This window comes from Clupea harengus, chromosome 3 (genome assembly GCF_900700415.2).
Source record: "Clupea harengus chromosome 3, Ch_v2.0.2, whole genome shotgun sequence".
Lineage (NCBI taxonomy): Eukaryota > Metazoa > Chordata > Actinopteri > Clupeiformes > Clupeidae > Clupea > Clupea harengus.
Genome location: NC_045154.1, coordinates 26131335 through 26149542, shown reverse-complemented (window position 1 = coordinate 26149542; position 18208 = coordinate 26131335).

Here is an 18208-nt window from a genome sequence, read left to right as displayed (position 1 = left end):
CTCACACCCTTGGCTGATTGGCATGCTTCACAGAGGCTGTTGGAGCTGCTTTGTTAATGAAATGTTTATGGGTTGCTGTTAATATTTCAGCCATCCTTCCACCTCTATCCTCGTCTGCTGCACCAAGATCAAACAGGCACGCTGAAGACAGCTTGGCCCACTTTCTGCCCCCAAGGAGATGACTCACTCACACCCACACACAAACACACACACACACACACACACACACACACACACACACACACACATGTAAGGCAACACTCTCATGACTTGCTGTTTTTGCTCACAAAAATTGGCAGGATGAATCCAGCGCTCTCTCATTAGGAAGTCTTCTTTCCTTCAAAGCGAATGGCCCATCCGCCAGGATTTCAGCATCCAGAGACGACCATACAGGGCCAGGTGTCATCTGAGAAGATGATAATTCCACGAACATGTGACCTCACAGGCTGCCAAGCTCTTGATCAAACGGCCTGGAGCCCGCTTTGTTTATTTGAGATAAATATATATATTTTTTAGTGCCGATGACGCATCTGTGCATGATGCACTAGGCTGAACTTTTCTACTGAAGTCTAACATTGCATTCGTCATCTGGAGGGGTTTGTTTCAGATGGTGAAGAGGAGTCAGACCTTGACACCTCGGATTGCCAAAATCTCAACAAAGATCACGTGGTGGTGAACAGTCAATGGGATAACGGAGATAGATGCCACTGAGCGTATGGCGTCAAAACACCCCCCGTCTCCAGTCAGAACTGTCAGACTAAATTTGCCGGTTTATGTGCAGTGCCGGTTTATGTGTAGTGCCGGTTTATGTGCAGGAGTACGTTTATTTTTTTGTGGTTCAGCTGATTAAAATATGCTGGAGACTATTGCCTGCTTTTTTAATAAGCCCTTTGTGACCTGTAAACTAGAGTTACTGAGCTTAAGACAGCTTTTTAATTGACCTTTTTAGTTCTTACTTTCCCCCCACACATAACCCAATAAACACCTTCCGATTTTTGGACGTCCGTCTTGAGAGAATGAGTCGGGATTACGCAGCCCCTTTAAGAGGCTTACCGTCAAGGCAGATTGGTCAGTTTCACTTCCATTTTCCTCCACCAATGCACACACACACACACACACACACACACACACACACACAATACAGTCACACACATGCACACAGACTTACCCACGCACACAATCACACACACACACACACACACTCACACATACCCACGCACACACACACCACAGTCACACACAAGCACACAGACTTACCCTCGCACACACACATGCATACAGAGACACACATTGTTCCTCGGTTAGGAGCTTGAGCTGTGCATAGGAGTGGATGTGCTCGTAGAAGCAGCCATGAGACACAGGATTAGACATTGTGATCTAGCACCTCTGCCACTCGGGAATGATATCACCTTTCTCTTTGTGGGGGAATTAAGGTTAATTGGAGTTAAGCTCAAGTGAAAGCGATTCTCCTTGGGAGAGGGTGGGGTGATGTGGTTTGGCTGGATGATGGAGGAGGAAGAGGTTGGAGGGGTGTGGAGGGGGAATAGACAAGTCGAGTATTGGGGGTAAAAAAGGATGTAAGGACGTCACCTTTCTGTCCATTGCGTGCTGGTAAAGAAACTCAAGCTTGGCTAAACAAACTCGATTCGCTTAAAGGTCAAACGAATCCCTTCGCCCCCCCCCCCACCCTCCTTCCCATCAGTTTCTCGCCTTCTTTTCAACCCCCTCTTCAACCCTCTCTCTCTCTTTCTCTCTCTCTCTCTCTCTCTCTCTCAACCTGCCACCTCTTTTCCATGTGCCTGTGCTGCATCCCCCCCCCCCCCTCTCTCCCCCTCTCTCTCTCCCTCCCTCTCTCTCTCTCTCTGTGGCCTTTTCTCTCTGGGTCCCCTCCATCCAAACTTCATTTCACAGATGACAGGCTGCTGCCCCTAATCCAGCAGCTGCCGGGGCGGGGAGGCCCGACCAACTGTTTTAACTCTAATCAGCTTTTATTGCTCTCCAGAGAAAATGACTGGCCACCACCACCACCTCCACCACGCCCAGCCCACCTCCCCTCCCCACCACCACCAACAACAGCATGACATTTTCCCTGCTTTCGCAGGAGGTGTGCAATTGGTAGAAAGAGACAGAGAGAGAGAGAGAGAGAGAGAGAGAGAGAGAGAGGAGATTGGATAACAGGAGGGGGAGAGAGGGACATGGAATACAAAAAAGGGGGGCAAGAACGGATAGAGAGAGATGGAGAGAACAAAAACAGGAAGAAAGAAAATGAAGAAGACTGATTGAGAGAATGAAAGGGAGTGAGTTAAACAAAGAGAGAGAGAGAGGAAGAGAGTGAGTGAGACAGAAGGAGAGAAAGAGAGCGAGGATAGATAGTAGTGTGTGTGAGGTAGCGGAGGAAGCTGGCTGGGTTTGTCAGAGACCATCAGCCTGATGATAGGACAGGGACAGCCATTACATCTCCCGCCCAGCGTGTGGCCATCTGAACCATTGCTTTCAATCAGTCTAGGCGGTGGCGGTAGCGGGGGTGACGGGCGACGGGGATGAAGATGTTGACGGTAATGCATCTGGCCCCAGCCGCCCGCACCCAGAGAGGCCCAACCCCAACCCAGACCTCCTGTGCACCCTCCACGTCTGTCACCTCCTCCCCTCACCTCCCGCACCCCCTCTCCCCCACTCCCTCTCTCTCTCCCCCATTCCCTCTCTCTCTCGAGGGCCCCGGAGACGACGGAGAGGGCGTTCCTGGGCGTTCCATCTATGTGTAGGCCCTTCCCATGTGTCCGTAATCGTGAAGTACGGAGTACCATATAACGGCCCTTACTCTCTCTCTCTCTCTCTCTCTCTCTCTCTCTCTCTCTCTCTCTCTCTCTCTAGCTCTCTCTCTGCTCCCCCCCTTCCTCCCTCTCCTTGTCCCAAAGACAAACGGCTGACAATTACTGCCGGCCTGCCTTTGCTTTGATTTTGCTTCATATCTCCCCCCCTCAATCTCTCTTTATGAGTAAGGGCTTTGCTCACTGAGGAGAGAGATATTTGTGTGAAGTGATGTGGTGCGGCCACATGTTCTTTTAGTGATCACTGTGACCACCTACTTTAAGGTTGTTTACCAATACAACTACAATAACAATACTAGTTTAAGTGTATAAACTCATGTCATTATACAAATGACAGTAGACACTTGGCTTAGACAACACTCCACAACTCAATTACCTGTTAATTCATCATAACTTGACCATAACCTTCACCTCTCACTAGCCCCACACTTAGCCCTTGCACTTGCTAAGTTTGTGACCCTGACCCTAACTCTGTATTAATCACTGGCAACATGGTTTGTGGATGAGAATGGACTCTGAAACAGTATATTGAGGTAGTCTACCTAAAAATATAAGAAGCTAAAGACATATGCAGCTAAAGACTGTATGCATACTAATGCTAATGACACTGTTATGTAGGGTTTATAAATGCTCTATGTAGCGCATGACACTATTATGAAGAGTGTATGAATGTCCAACACAGCACAGCACTGGGTGCCTTTCAAAGCATCCAGCTGAGTATTTTGTGTCCCTGCCTCAGAAAGAGATTTAGATTCATGGACAATATATCATGGATGAGTGGCCCATTTAAAACCCTCCTTCCCATAATAGAGTGTGTGGCCTACATTTACGAGAGAGTGTGAACCTCCTTCAATTGATTTTTATTTGCGCTGCCTGCAGAGGAGGTGACAGGACCTTGACTGGCCCTCGCTGTACTAAAAGTCAAGTTAATAGCCTAGTCTTTTCTTCCTGAGCAGAGTGGGGAGTTTTTCGCTTGACGTTGCTTGCCACAGGCTCACTCCTCAGGGACTATAAGGCCAGGCATGTCTGGTGAGCTACTTTACCACAAAAGCTCTTGTAAAAAGAGGCTAACTAACAATTGCACTTGGAAAATGCTGGTCAGATTTTGTTTTGAAGTTAAACATTTCACTTTTATTATTTTTGCTGATGTCTGTAGTATTATTTTATTGACCAAACAAAACCAACTGCTGAAAAGCACTTGCACTACACCTTAAATCTATCCTCTGTGCAGAATTTGTAACTTAATTAATTACATGAATAAGATTAAATACCAGAGATATTATCACAATCTTAAACTGGACAATCTGAAAAGAGATATCCATTTATTGGTATGTGACTAGGAGGCAATGGAATTGTGTTATTCATGATTAACAACCCTTCACAAAATCACATCACATCACATCTGAAATCAGCCATGTCAAATCCCCTGTCTGTGGAGAGGAGAGGATGCCTGGATAATGCCCACTCCTGATCTCCCAGCTTCGATAAGACCGAGTCCCAGACTGTCACACAGGGTGAAGCCTGCAAGGAGGAGAGGAGAGGAGAAAGAGGCCCACTGGGTGGGGAGGAGGGATGGAGGGATACGGAGGAGAGGAATGGAGGAGAGGAGGAGGAGAAGAGGAGGGAGGTGAGGAGAGTAGAGGAGACTACAAAAGGAGGTGAAAGGAAGGGAGAGAAGAGCAAAAAAAGGGATAGTGACATATAACAGGCCTGGAGAAGAGAAGAGAGAGAGAGGAGAAAGAAGAGAGAGAAAACAACCTGAGAAGTTAAGAAGAACAGGACATGAAGAAGAACACAGCGAAAGAGAAAAGGAGTGGTAAAAAGAAGAGAGGAGACTTAGACTGAGGGTGAGAGGAGAGACAAGGAGACTGAAGAAAGCCAAGAGAAGAGATTAGAGGTATGGCATGCAGTGCCGTTCACAGGCAGTGGGCCAAGCAGGAACAGCGCACACAAAGACAGAGCAGTGATTTGTGAAGCTCTCAGTGAATAATTATGGTGCTTTGCTTAATGTAATTGTGGTTGTTCCGATGCGCAGAATCCTCACTGTTGCATCTCGCATTAGTGGGCCCTATAATTATTTGGGCACTGTAAACTTAATTATCCTTACCAATGCAGTGTTTTCAATTTGATTGCTAACAATTTGCATCTTATATAGCAATTACGTACTACATAATAACCTGGTCATGACTGGAGATTAAACACTTGAATTTAGTGCAGCGCACCCACAATATGTTTGCTCTTATCTCCCCCAGTGATTCTTTAGTACTGCCTTTAACCAGTGTCTGTTTCCACTCTTCACTACAGTCCCTTTGGGAATGGTGCCTAATTGTCACTAATGAAAATACACAGTGATTTGCATTGATGTGCTGTTCCTGCTATGCTTTCCCTTTCTCTTTCTCTTTCTGCTGCTGGAGCGGGCAGCGTTCCCAAATTGCCATTTCCAGAAACCAGCCGGCGTTTTGGGGAACATTTGCGCTGCCTACCCAGGGCATTTAGATCGGCCTCCAGCTCGCCAGTCTTCCAGCCGTGGGTACGGTAGGGGACATGCATTACGTGGGAAAAAAGAGAAAACATTTACAAAAGCCCCTTTTTGGGGGGTTGAGGTATAAAAGCACTGCAGATAATTGCTTTCCATTACCTCCCTCTCTCTCTCTCTCTCCCCATCCCTCTCTCACTCTCACTCTCTCCCTCCCTCATCTACCCTATACCCACGCATAAAATGCCAAATGCTCCAAACTGCGCTCAGAGGGCATGCGTGCGGCTTAGTAGTGTCTGGCATGGCACTGGCACCGGCACAGGCTGGCGATAAATAGCAGCAGCAGGGTATGGACCAGCACTTAATGGGAAAAACGGCACTGTGGCAACATTGCTTAGTGTTATATTTTGAGGAAAAGAACTATTCACTCTGAACCTAAAGCCTTTATAATGGTGGGCTGAGTTGCAACCCTTTCGTACGTTCTTTTCCCCACCTAACAGAAATAATGGCACACACACATCAGGCACTGTGAATGACAGCATAGATTTGGGTGGCGTGGTGAATGATATCACTGCCATACTTGGAGCATTACAGTGTCTTTTGATGGGAAAGACACCATCTGCCACCACCACCTCCTCATGCCTCCAGGAGGGGGCAGTAGAACAGTGCCATCAGCTCTTTCTCTTTCCTTAGCTCTTTCTGCCCCACTGGACACCACAGGTCTTTTCAGAAGTGTACAATTGGCAAAGCAACCTCTGCACATGGACCACTGACCATGTGCTTTTGTTCGGCTGCCTGTATGTGGGCTGTGTTCCCTTTGTCTTGGTTTCGTGTAAGCTTTGATAGGTAGGTAGATCAGAGCTAAGTGTATACAGTATCTGTGTGTGTGTATGTGTGTGTTCATGTTGAAACAGACCCTGGGACATTTGGTGCAGTATTTACGACTACTCTGACAACGTGATGTTTGTGTAACCTTTGGCTTCGCTTTCAGGCTAAACACACACACACACACACACACACACACACACACACACACACACACACACACACACACACACACACACACACACACACACACACACACAATAATAGGTCTGCTGCTCTCATCTTGGTATCTAATAAATAAGTCTTTGAGGGCTTTTCCTGTTTTATACTTCATATCATACAAGGACTAAGGGTTTGTATGTCACCCTATTACAGCGCTAATCATTTTAAAAGTACAGCAGGGGACACTTTTCAAAAACGATACTCTCTATTCTCTATCTGTCTTTTGGTTCTTTGTGGTCATTAATGTGAATTGCCTTGGGCCATCCAGCTTTGTGAGCTCTGAATTAGGAGTACATGAACAACTAACATTACTGACACCAGGCTAATGCCCAAAACACAGTATCATATGAAGGGTGTTGTCTCCTCTCTGTTTGTTTCCCAGTCCAATAGAGGGATCAAGAATGGGAGGGATTTCTTCTGGGAGGAGGGTCACAATGGCCTCCCTGCCACACCTCTCCTTTATATTCAACGACAGCAATGCTTCCTCTCTTTGGAGGCTGTCTTGTTCTTTTTCCCTTTTATGATTGCTCGTTTGCCATTGTGTGGTAAGAGCAATGACACGCCAGCACCTGGATCCCCTTTCTCTCACACCCTTGTTGTGTGCCTCCATGTGCACTCCTTCCTTTAAAATTCACTTCTTTGTGCCAGCTTTCCCTCTCTCCTCCACTCACTCCCTCCTTCCTTCCCTCCCATCCTCCCTCCTTTCTCTGTTTTTCCTCTCCTCCTGTCCTTTGTCTCCTCAGTAGAAAAAAGGTGACAGGGGATGTATCTCGAGTGTCGCCCCATCCTCTGGCTCCTAAACGCTCACAGATGGAGCTTAATCGCCTCCTTAGTTTTCCTCTGACGCTTCGATAAATCAGTGTCGTCCGACGGAGCCGGCGGAAGCTCGCCGCGCCGCACGCGCCCATGACTTCCTGCCTGTGTTCGGCAAGCTTCAACCACAACCTTCTAGACCCTCCCGGCACCCGCTGGTCAGCGACATCATCCAACTGCCCAATGTGACCTTGGTGGGTGATAACTCACTAGGCTCGATTTCATCACTGTGTTTGAGTTTCTCTTAGGTAGTTGTATGGTCTTTTGGCTCAGTCGATGGAAGACAGTATTTGCATCAGTCTGGTCAAAGGTTCAGGTCTAAGAAGCACATATATAGCAGATGCAGTACTTTGGGTAAATGTTAAATGGCTAAAGAGGTACATGCTGTGACCATGACTGAAAAATATATTCAGTAGCCCCCAGTAGAGAACTGTCATGGATGTTGCGTCCAACGCTCCATATACGTATGTCCACCATGTGGAGCTTGATGTGGTATTGGTTATTATGGAAGAACAGCTTTCTACTCTGAAGGACTCCGTCATGGTGAGAGGTTTCTGAGAGCTCCTCTGGGGTGACTCCAGACTAGATAGAGACTAGATAGAGTCAGGAACACTCGAACACTGGTGACGAACGTTTCTGGACATTTTTTCCTGACTTTTCATTTGACTCTCGTCCCTCTTACAAGGAACCCAATGGTTTACATTCACTCATTACCAAATGACTCTGTCCATTTAACATGTTACTAAAAGGTGACCTCGCTGTAGAACTTGGAACATTATTCAAACTTGATTCTAATGTTAGCCTCAGTCTCAATCACAAGGCCTCAGAGTTCAAATTACTTTTAAACACCAGCTATGATAAAAATTCAAATTACATTTATCACTTTCAGCAAAGTCAAACTTCCCCAATGTGAACTTCAGGAGGTTGCATCTGGGAAACCATCCCATCTTATCTCCAGATGAGCTCCTAGTTTGTCTGATAAGAAGCGCTGATGTCTTATTGCAGGACCCAGCGTGCTCCATGGCACCTGGTACCCTCATTACCACCTCGCTCAGATCTGGAAGCGGACCGGTCTCGCATCTCCTGTGTGTATCTGTAGCAAATTAGCATACATCCGCATAATAACCAGGCCTCGCCCTGCATCACACCCTAACTACAGTGAAATGTTAAATCAGTGATGTTGTGAAGCTTGTTTGCGTGCCTGATTTAGTCTGGCTGGTGGTTGTGTAAACACGCAGGCGTCTCACTCCCGTTCGCACACACGCGCACACGCACACACGCACACAGACACACACGCACACAGACACACACGCACACACACACTTCCTGATGAACATCGGAGCGGCTGAATGGAGCGTAGGTGATGTCGGGGGTAGATTTCACATCTCTAAGATGATTAGACACAACAGGTACAGATGCTCCCTCTAACCTCAAAGGCCCCTGAATTGAGGAACCTGGCTGTTCCTTTTTAAGCTGGGCCCCAGCTGAAGCTGGTGAAGTTTGTGCCCAAAGACCAACCCGCCAGATATGGTTCCTTTAGAAAGTTATTCCGAATTACTTTTTTAACCAGTGGGGATGCCTGAACACGACGACTTGTTTTACAGGGCAATGTGACAATCCAGAATGTGCAATCCTTTCATGAAATGTTTTTTTTTAATGATGAACATTAACTAAAACAAGGGTAAAATATAAATGTAAAGAAGTAAGTTTGAGTAAGTGTACAACAGATTAGTAGCATAATTTGTAGCTATGTTTGAAAGGGATGGGGGTAAGAGGTAAGGTACCCGACATGCAATAATGGTACAGTACATAACTTTGTATATAGAGTTCTTGTAATGACTAAAGAATTGAACACATACACAACATGATGGAGCTGTCAATGGGTCCACAAACATACTGTATGTTAAGTCACTTAACAGAAATCTACGTCTGCTTGAGTTATGTATGTAGTTATGCAGTTCCCTCATCGTAAGCTCCAAGTGTGTGTTCTGCAAGTGCTTGCAGGGACAGGGAATTTAACAGTGGCTACTTCTCCATATCTAACACACACACTTACACACAGACAGATGGGCTGTCTTCCATCCCTGCAGTGCACAGGGCTCCTGGGGTTCTTTGCTGTCAGACTTGGGGAGGCGTATCATTGGACAGGGCCCCCCCTGCCGGCACCTGCCCCCCCCCCCCCCCACCTTGTGTCCGCCCGCACAGGACATTGCCTATCAGGCTGTGAAATGAAGCTGCTGGCAACAGTCACACAGACCACATAGTACTACCACTTCAAGGCACAAGGCCATCAGAGGCACACACACACACACACACACACACACACACACACACACACACACACACACACACACACACACACACACACACACACACACACACACACACACACACACACACACACATCTGGGACAGATCTAGCTGCAGCTCCAAAACAAAAGGGTGTGAAATGTAAGAAAAAGTTTTACATGTGACGGAGTGATTTAATATACTTTTTGGCCATGTTCCGCAAAAATAACCATTGATGATGCCCAAGATCTATGCCATGTAAAGTGACACTCTGAGCTTCTTATGTTGTAGACTCATCTCAATCTGATAAAGACTGAAATTCGAAGTTGGGTGTCTTACTTCTTCATCTTTCCTGGCACAGAAATTTGATTTGATGATCCTTGTCAAGATCCCTGATAGGGCAACCTTCAAATAGGGGGCATTATTGCCACACAGCAATATCTCCAAAACTATTTATAGTCTGACATATTTCTGTCCACCTAGCTTCTCTTCAGGTGTCTATCTTATACTTACGTTCAGCATTATTTTTACAGCTATAATGTAATTTTAGTGTTCATAATTCCACGCCATTTAATTTGGACATCCCTAAAGACAAGCTATAGGGCTACCTATTCGAGAGGAAACGTTTAAATTGAAACGGGAATTGAGGATGTTATGCATTTCCAAAATAAATCACCCTCATACATTATAAACAGGCGTTCTCTGTAACTCCCAGTTCCCAGGCTGCTACTTGAGTCCTCATCGGCTTAAACGACTCAGCCATTCCAAAATATGTTATTTTAGGATTTCTGCTTCATTTTTTGTTATGCAATGCATCCTGAAGTAAGGATGGGACAGGGGCGCTCTCTTCCTTGAAAACCCGCACAACTGTTGCCCGAGCTCAACCCAATCGCACCAGCAACTTGTGGTTTGCGGCAGGCAATCCTGGCCGCTGTTTGGTGGGATTCTGCGTCAATCATGATTAAGAGCCTGCGGAGCCTCTTGCTCTCACCGCACCGCGCTGACTGCTCCACAGCACTCTCTCAGGCGGAGAGAAGCCGTGCAAGGTCCAGCAACACAATGCTATTCGGATCTTAAATGCTGTGTTCATTTGCTGCAAAAAAGGAAAAGACACGTTCATAGAGAGACTTTTCCCCCCTCCTCGGACTGAATCTACGGGAGAGACTACGCGGATAGAGAAAGAAACAGACCCAGAGAGAGAGAGAGGGAGACAGCAAGAGACAGAGAGTGTGTGTGTGTGTGAGAGCGACGGGAGGAGACAACCTCGGATTGTGGAATAAAACAATTGCCGGACCCGCAGAGATTAAAAGAAGATTGCGTTATTCTCAGAATAATCATACCTCCACCACAACTCTTTATTTTTGACAGATCAAAATGTCAACACCGCAAAAAGACAACACCGCTGCTCAACATGCCAATTACGTGGGACCATATCGCCTGGAGAAGACACTGGGGAAAGGACAGACAGGTTTGTCCTCTCTTTCATCCAAACAGCACAGCCTATTCTCTACCTAGGGCTCAATTGCGTAATATTCTCATTTTTGGGTCCCTCTGTTTTAAGATGAGATAGCCTATCCCATATGATCCTACCTGGAGGCGATTTGGTGTATTCTTTCTGTGATTAATGAAAACTGGCATTTAGTCTCTGCCATAAATATAGGTATCTAGATAATGTTTGAACTCTCCGTGGGACAGGCAAAATGGGCATGTTCGGGGACATTTGGTACAGGTGTCAGCGAGCTCGCCTCACTGCCTGCCAGGGTGTGTTTCCGCTCGCCTCGCCAATGTGATGAAAATGAACTTGCTCCTCGGCAACAGCGCTGGCCAGGCAAACGTCCTGTGATTTATGCACAACGCTGCTAATCCCGATTTGCCCGATACACTGACCTATCCTTAGTAGCATTTGCAGTGCACCAATGGGTTCCTGTTCACCACCACAGATGTTTATTTCTTTTGTTAAAGAATGCACACCGGTGACACGGCTTGAACACAGGTGCAGCCCATGTAATGTGCGAGCTCGAGGAAAAGCCGGTTACTTTGCCCTCCGTCGACAACAAGGATAATAGTGGTTGGATACGTTGGAATGATAGCATATCTCACAGATTGCCCTCTGTGTGGCTATATAAACAAAATACAAACAACATTAGATATTTACAACATTAGAACTTAATAACCATGACAACCCTCAGGTTTTGTGAGAGGGGGAAACGGGGAGGTTAACCTTTGCGGTTCGCTGTGGTGTGTGCAGCGGCGCAAGGCCAGCTCGGGGAAGCGAAAGCTGCGGACACGGGATGTTGGAGTGATGCAACACTCCCCTGTCCTGCCCCCAAAAAGCAGCGGTCCTGCGAGCGTGCGGGGAGATTTTCACCCCATCTGTTGTCTAAAATGGTTACAATAGGCGGCACCTCTCTGCTGAGCTTGCTAGCCTCTGTGTGAATTTGCAGTCCGCAGTTGTTTTACTGGGGATTTCGCGTACGTGGGCTGATGCTGTCAGATATCACAGTCAGACCATCGCCCCTTTCCTAAGAGGTTAGGATTTGTTAGTTTTCAGCTTTGGGGTTTGCCAATTCGAGGAATAACGCATTTGTTGAGTTGCTTCATGGATTCTTATTTAGTTGCTGCTTAAATCTTTAGACTACATAGTCTTAGATTCAGAGTCTTGCACGCCTAATATGACTTATGCAGTGTACTTTCATTTAGAATTCTTGCTTTCTTATTTGACGAAGCTTCTCTTTTAGACAGCTCAGCTCATATCGTGGCCAAGAAAATTGCTGTATCCACCAGTTCAAATCAAAGCTGGGAAGAGCTAGTCCATCTGTAGGAACCTAAGTCTCCATTTGCTCAAACTTTTGAGCTTATGATGGTGAGTGAGGGCATGGAACAGAGACATTGTGGTACAGAGATTGTATGTGTGTGTCCATGTATGCCGTGCCACCAGTGTCTGTTTAATCACATCAGCATGACTGTCACTTCAGTCACACACCTTAATCTCTCCCCACGTATTCCCTTTGTACATCTTCTACAGGGGCTTTTCAATGGCAAACATACTGTCATCACACAAACACACACACACATGCACAGCACAGCACACCCTGCTGTGCTAGACCATACAGATACAAATCCACAAGAAAGCCACAGGCTTCTCTCTGCACACCGGCAATGTCAGTATAGCAGGATGCAGACAAGTGCTCTATAAACATGTGAAGCAGCTCTGTGCAGTTGAACATCTCTGATAGGGTAAGTGATTTCTGAGAGCCTCCCTCTTGCTTCTCTCTCTCTCTCTCTCTGTCTCTCTCTCTTTATCTCTCTCTCTCTGTATCTGTACGTGGCTCTGGTTGTTATTTATAGCGAGCTAACGGAACGGCCTGGGTTGATCTGACTGTCCTGCGCAGTGCCACATTCATTATGTGATTAGTGTCCACCACACACAAGCGTCCTGTCCACTCTGCTAGCGCTGGAGCGAGCACAGTAATCCCTGCGCTAAAGTCTCTAGGCAGCACGCACTCACGTGGCACCCGGGGTTTGGGGGAGGAGGGGGGGAACGTGGATCCACAGTGGGAGGGACAGGGTCAGGTGAGGAGGTGGACTCACACACACACAGAGCGCAATACACACAAGCATACACACACACACACACACAAAATACACAAACATACAAACACACAGCAGAACACACTCACACAACACATACACACACAATCCAACACAAAACACAATCCACACAAATAAGACACACACACACACACACACACACACACACACACACACACACACACAGGACATGGCATGTTGCATGAGTTCAATGGCTGTGTTATGCAAGTGTGTGATACACCGCTGTGTGATCTGTGAGGTTCTCACCTGAGAGGAATGATTGAAGGCAATGATGGTTCACCCCAGCACAACCACAGCCAGAGTGGTGTGTGTGTGTGCATTGTGCATTGAAGGGTGTATTTGTCAGGGGCCAGACCATGGCCATTTTGGCCCGGCAGCCTGTGGAGCTCCTGCTGGCCCTATTTCTCCAGGGTCATTGTCAGGTGTGCAGAGGGGCTTGGCAGACACACACACACACACACACACACACACACACACACACACACACACACACACAACACACACACACACACACACACACACAAACACAAACACACAAACACACAAACACACAAACACACACACACACACATACACACACACACACACACACACACACTGATAGGTTCCTGCCTGGCTGAGCCTTGATTGGACTGCAGCCGGCGCCGCTCAGAAGGCCATCTGAAGGCCGGAACCGCCGCTGCTCCGTGCATGTGCTCGAGTGGAGGTCGGCCCCTGTGAATGTCGCCTTCAAGCACATCAATTTCCATGTCAGTCAGGACTGGGCTGTTTGGCTGTGTGATGCTGCAAGAATGGTTGGCGGCCAGCACAACACGCCGTAGCATAGAATTGCTATAGCGCCATGGCAACCTCCCCCTTTGAACAGCTGCAATCAAGACCATAATATCAGAGACAAGCAGCATTACTCTCGTTAGAGAGCAAAGCTGGTGTTTGAAATTCTTGACAGACTTTCATTAATCAAATACACATTTGGTTGCCCTAAATTCTTTGTTGCATCAGAATAAGGACCCATTGTTTGAGAATTAGATTAATTACTGGAAGGACTTTTGCAGATGTGTAGGATTTGTGTGATCTTGATCAATTCTTGTTTTTTTTTCATTTACAGTCAGTTGAATTTTTTGTGTTGATCAAAAAGTAACCACAGTGATGTCAGTCATACTGTGTTGTGTTGCACCTGTTCCCTGTCTGTTGCTAACTCTCTGATTTGCCTCAGCTTTCTCTCATCCAATGGCAGCCCCAAGATTAATTTGACTGTGTTTGATTAATAACAGCAGATTTGTGAGCCAGATCGATCTTGAGATCCCAAAGATTTTCTGACCAGGGGAAAGGATCCATAATGTTCCAAGGAATCTGATCGCACTGATGGTGATAAATAGGGCAGGAGAGGGTAGAGGAATTGTGTCCGTGAGAGAAAGCCGTGCCTTGGCCGCCCGCTGCTGTTACCAGATCAAACAAGTACAGGACAGCATACATGCAACTGTCTATTACCGCCTGTCTAACATCGATCGTTTACTCACACATAAAACTACTCTATGTGTGGTGGTGGTCTATGGGTGTGCTATGTAGAGTTAGTGTTACTCCACCATATAACTACTCTATGTGTGGTGGTGGTCTATGGGTGTGCCATGTAGAGTTAGTGTTACTCCACCATATATTTGTAGATATGTCTGCTCTGTGGAAAGGTTGAGACTTGGTTGTTTTGTACACTCACTCTCAGAGGCTGTCTAAGGGTGGTGATGGTCTCTTGGGGGCATCAGTAGGGCCTCTAAGGGTGTGTGAGCCTCATCTGGGCCTTTGTCCTCGTCCCCTTGTCCCTGCCAGCCTGGGGGGCTCCGGCTGATCGGGGATAGAGAGAAAGCTCTGACTTTTTCATTTCCTGAAATGAATCATGTGTGGTGCGCTGTATGTGTGTGTGTGAGACCCCTATGTAGTCTGCATGTCATTTCTCTGGATGTGTGTGTATGGGTGTGTCAGTAGTCCCGGTGTGTGTGTGTGTGTGTGTGTGTGTCTGTGTTTACTCTATACACGTATGTGGGTACTCCACAGCTGTCCTCATTTGTGTGAGTGTCTATGTTCTAGTAGTTTCCGTTGAGCAGTGCTCCAAGGCTGGAGGGGAGGCTGCACAATGAATGGCCTGCCAGTCTGTTGCCTCGGGAGATGGCTCATGTGTAATGACTGAGCACTATGACGCTCCGAGGTGTGTGTGTGTGTGTGTGTGTGTGTGTGTGTGTGTGTGTGTGTGTGTGTGTGTGTGAGGGTTAAATGTCTGCTAAATGGAGGGTGGTAAGACATGATGGAATGGAAGAAATCTTCTGGCTGTACACAACAGGCGTTTCATAGAAGGTTTTTGACACAGTGCTTAATCTCTCGTTTCCAGGCTCATATTTGCTTGTCCTGGTCAGTATTTCTCAGTCTTGTGTTTGATCTGTGCAGACCTGAATGTGCAAAAATGGTCATCTCTTAACCTACTGTTTGGTGCTTTGATTATTCAGATAAAGCTCTCCGTGGGAGAATGAATTAATCAAGCAGGTATTTTTTTGGGAACTAGCCTTTAGCAGGGACATGATTTGGTTGATAGTCTGCCCGGTGCTGAGAGAGCGCAGCTGCAATTTACCCCTGTGAGGCTCTGGAACTCTGGAATTGCGGAGCTGCATCATGTGCTGTGGATTTGTTCTGGCTGCTGTCTCTGTTATGTTCTCTGACTTACCCCCCCCCCCCCCTCCTCCAGTTATTGTCAGCCTTTAAACCTATAGCCTCTTAGCATTCAACCTATAGCCTCTTTGATGCTTTACTGCTGACTTTAATGCTGATAAACATGCAGATTGGGGCCTGGTACGTGGTTTCAGAGTGAGAGAGAGGAAAAAAAACAGTTGTCACATGCGTTTGTGTTTGTGTGTGTGTGTGTTTGTGTGTGTGTGTGTGTGTGTGCGTTAGATTGACTGCAAGGGAAAGAGGAAGAGACAGTGAAATATGTTGTGGTTTGCCTTCTTCTCCCCCTGCTCAAACGAATGGATGACAGATCCCCGTGCAGAGATCAATTGATGCTTTAAAAATGCACATCGGAGAGCAGGAAGTAGCGGCGGTTCTATTTTTAGAGCATTTCCACTGAGGCTCTTTATTGAGGTGAATGCATGGACTTAGTCATTCAGACTGGCATTGGGCTCTCATTGACTACACCAGTCTCTCTGTCTCTTGCTGCCTCTCTCTCTCTCTCTCTCTCTCTCTCTCTCCATCCCTCCATCCCTCCCTCTCCTTTCCTCCCTTTCCTTTCCTCTTCCTTTCAGCTACCTCCTCATCTGAATGCAGTGGGCCAGTAAATCTCTCAAGTCCTGTTCAAATCTAATTGCATTGATCAGCAATAATGTATGAATTTAACGATTTTTTTTTTTTCAAATTTAATGGCGTGTCAAGAACGTTGGAGCGTAACTGAGAGGAAAGACAATGAAACCGTGCGGTGGGCTGCTCCACCGCCCCTGAGTTACAATCAGTCATCCTGGGACCCTAAAACCATATTTATTCATCATCTCTACTCCACCCTGCCATCTTTTGCCACCCACGTCCCACAAGCTCTGCCTGCTCCGGTTCCTCGAAGCCTCGTTTTAGTTCTGGTTCCTGATATAAAGGTATAAAGGTATAAAAGGTTCTCTCTGAGAAAAACCTGCCCCAAAACTGTTTTTTTTTTAAATTTATAACTGGGTTTTTTGTTTCGGTGTTGTCAGCTGAAATGGCAATACTGTGTGATTTTGTGCAGCTCTTTCCTGGGTCGGGGGAAGGTGTTGGAGAGGGGGGTGGGCTGTGTTTGTGGAAATGGAGACAGCAAGTGATGCTGTGCTGTGCTGTGTGTGTGTGTGTGTGTGTGTGTGTGTGTGTGTGGCACAGACAGACAGTCAGGTCCTGTTGGGCTCTATTTGGGCAGTAATGCGGCGCGTCCAGAGCGCTTGTGTTCCTCTAACCTCCTTTTCAGCGGCAGGAATGCGGAGAGAATTGCGGCCGGGCGGCACGGCGGCGGGACCTGGCCACGGTCAATTTTCTCTCCATTTCTTCTCTTCCTGTTGTCTGCCTTCCCATCAGGTCCGGCCCGGCGCTACCCAAGCTTGCTTCGCAGCTTTGCCACTGGTTTAGTACTCCTGCCCTTTCTAACAAATGTCAGCAATGATGTTTTCTGCCGTGCCTTCTGCCACATAAATAATAGCGTCTCAAGGTCCATTCTCTCCTCATGCCATTATTAGAATCGATCATGTGTTTTGTGGCCTGAGGCTCCAGGCTTGTGGTGAATTTGCCGAATCGCTTGGTGCTGCCGCTTTTTATGTGACCAGAGCCGTGTTTCCAGTTCCCCGTCTGCCAGGTTGCTTTTGATTGTTTTCTTTAATGCCAATTAAACCCTGTGCTTTAAAGAAAAAAAAGCAAACCCTTCCCAGATTAACATTCAGTGTCTGGCTCCTTTGAAAAGACCGTGTGAGTGTGAGAGCAGGAGTCTCGTTCTATGGCCTCTCCCCTCCTTCCCCCTACTCCCGGTCGCCCCCACAACAATGGCGGGCCTCTCTGTCTGAGAGATCATAGTTCGGCGCTGACAGCCAGACTCTGAAATCCCCTCCGCCTCGCCACGCCTGGCCTGGCCTGGCCTGGCCTTGCCATCCTGGCAGATCAGGCTAAAGCCCGGCCCTGTGCCGCTCTCCTATTAAAACCGCTCAGATTAGCCAAAGCTTGGCCCTTGTCAGCTCACATTGTGCCTAGACACAACAGCATAGGACTGTGTGGATGTGTCTGTATGCGTGTATGAGAGAGAGTGAAGAAGTGTGTGTGCGTGAGAGCTGGGTTAGAGGGTGTGCATATATATGTGTGTATGCTTGTAAGAGAGAGAGTGAGTGAGTGAGTGTGTGAGTGTGAGAGTGTGGGTTAGAGGGTTTGCATATACGTGTCTGTATGCTTGTAAGAGAGAGAGTGAGTGAGTGTGTGTGAGAGCCAACGAGAGTATGCTAGAGTGTGTTGTGAGTGTATGCCTTTTCCTGATCTCTGCAGACAGGCTCTGTGGAAGGCTAGAGGAAGATAAAACATTTGTGCTTTTTAGAGAAAATGTCCATTACCCACACTCTGTGACATTGTGTGTGTGTGTGTGTGTGTGTGTGTGTGTGTGTATGTATCT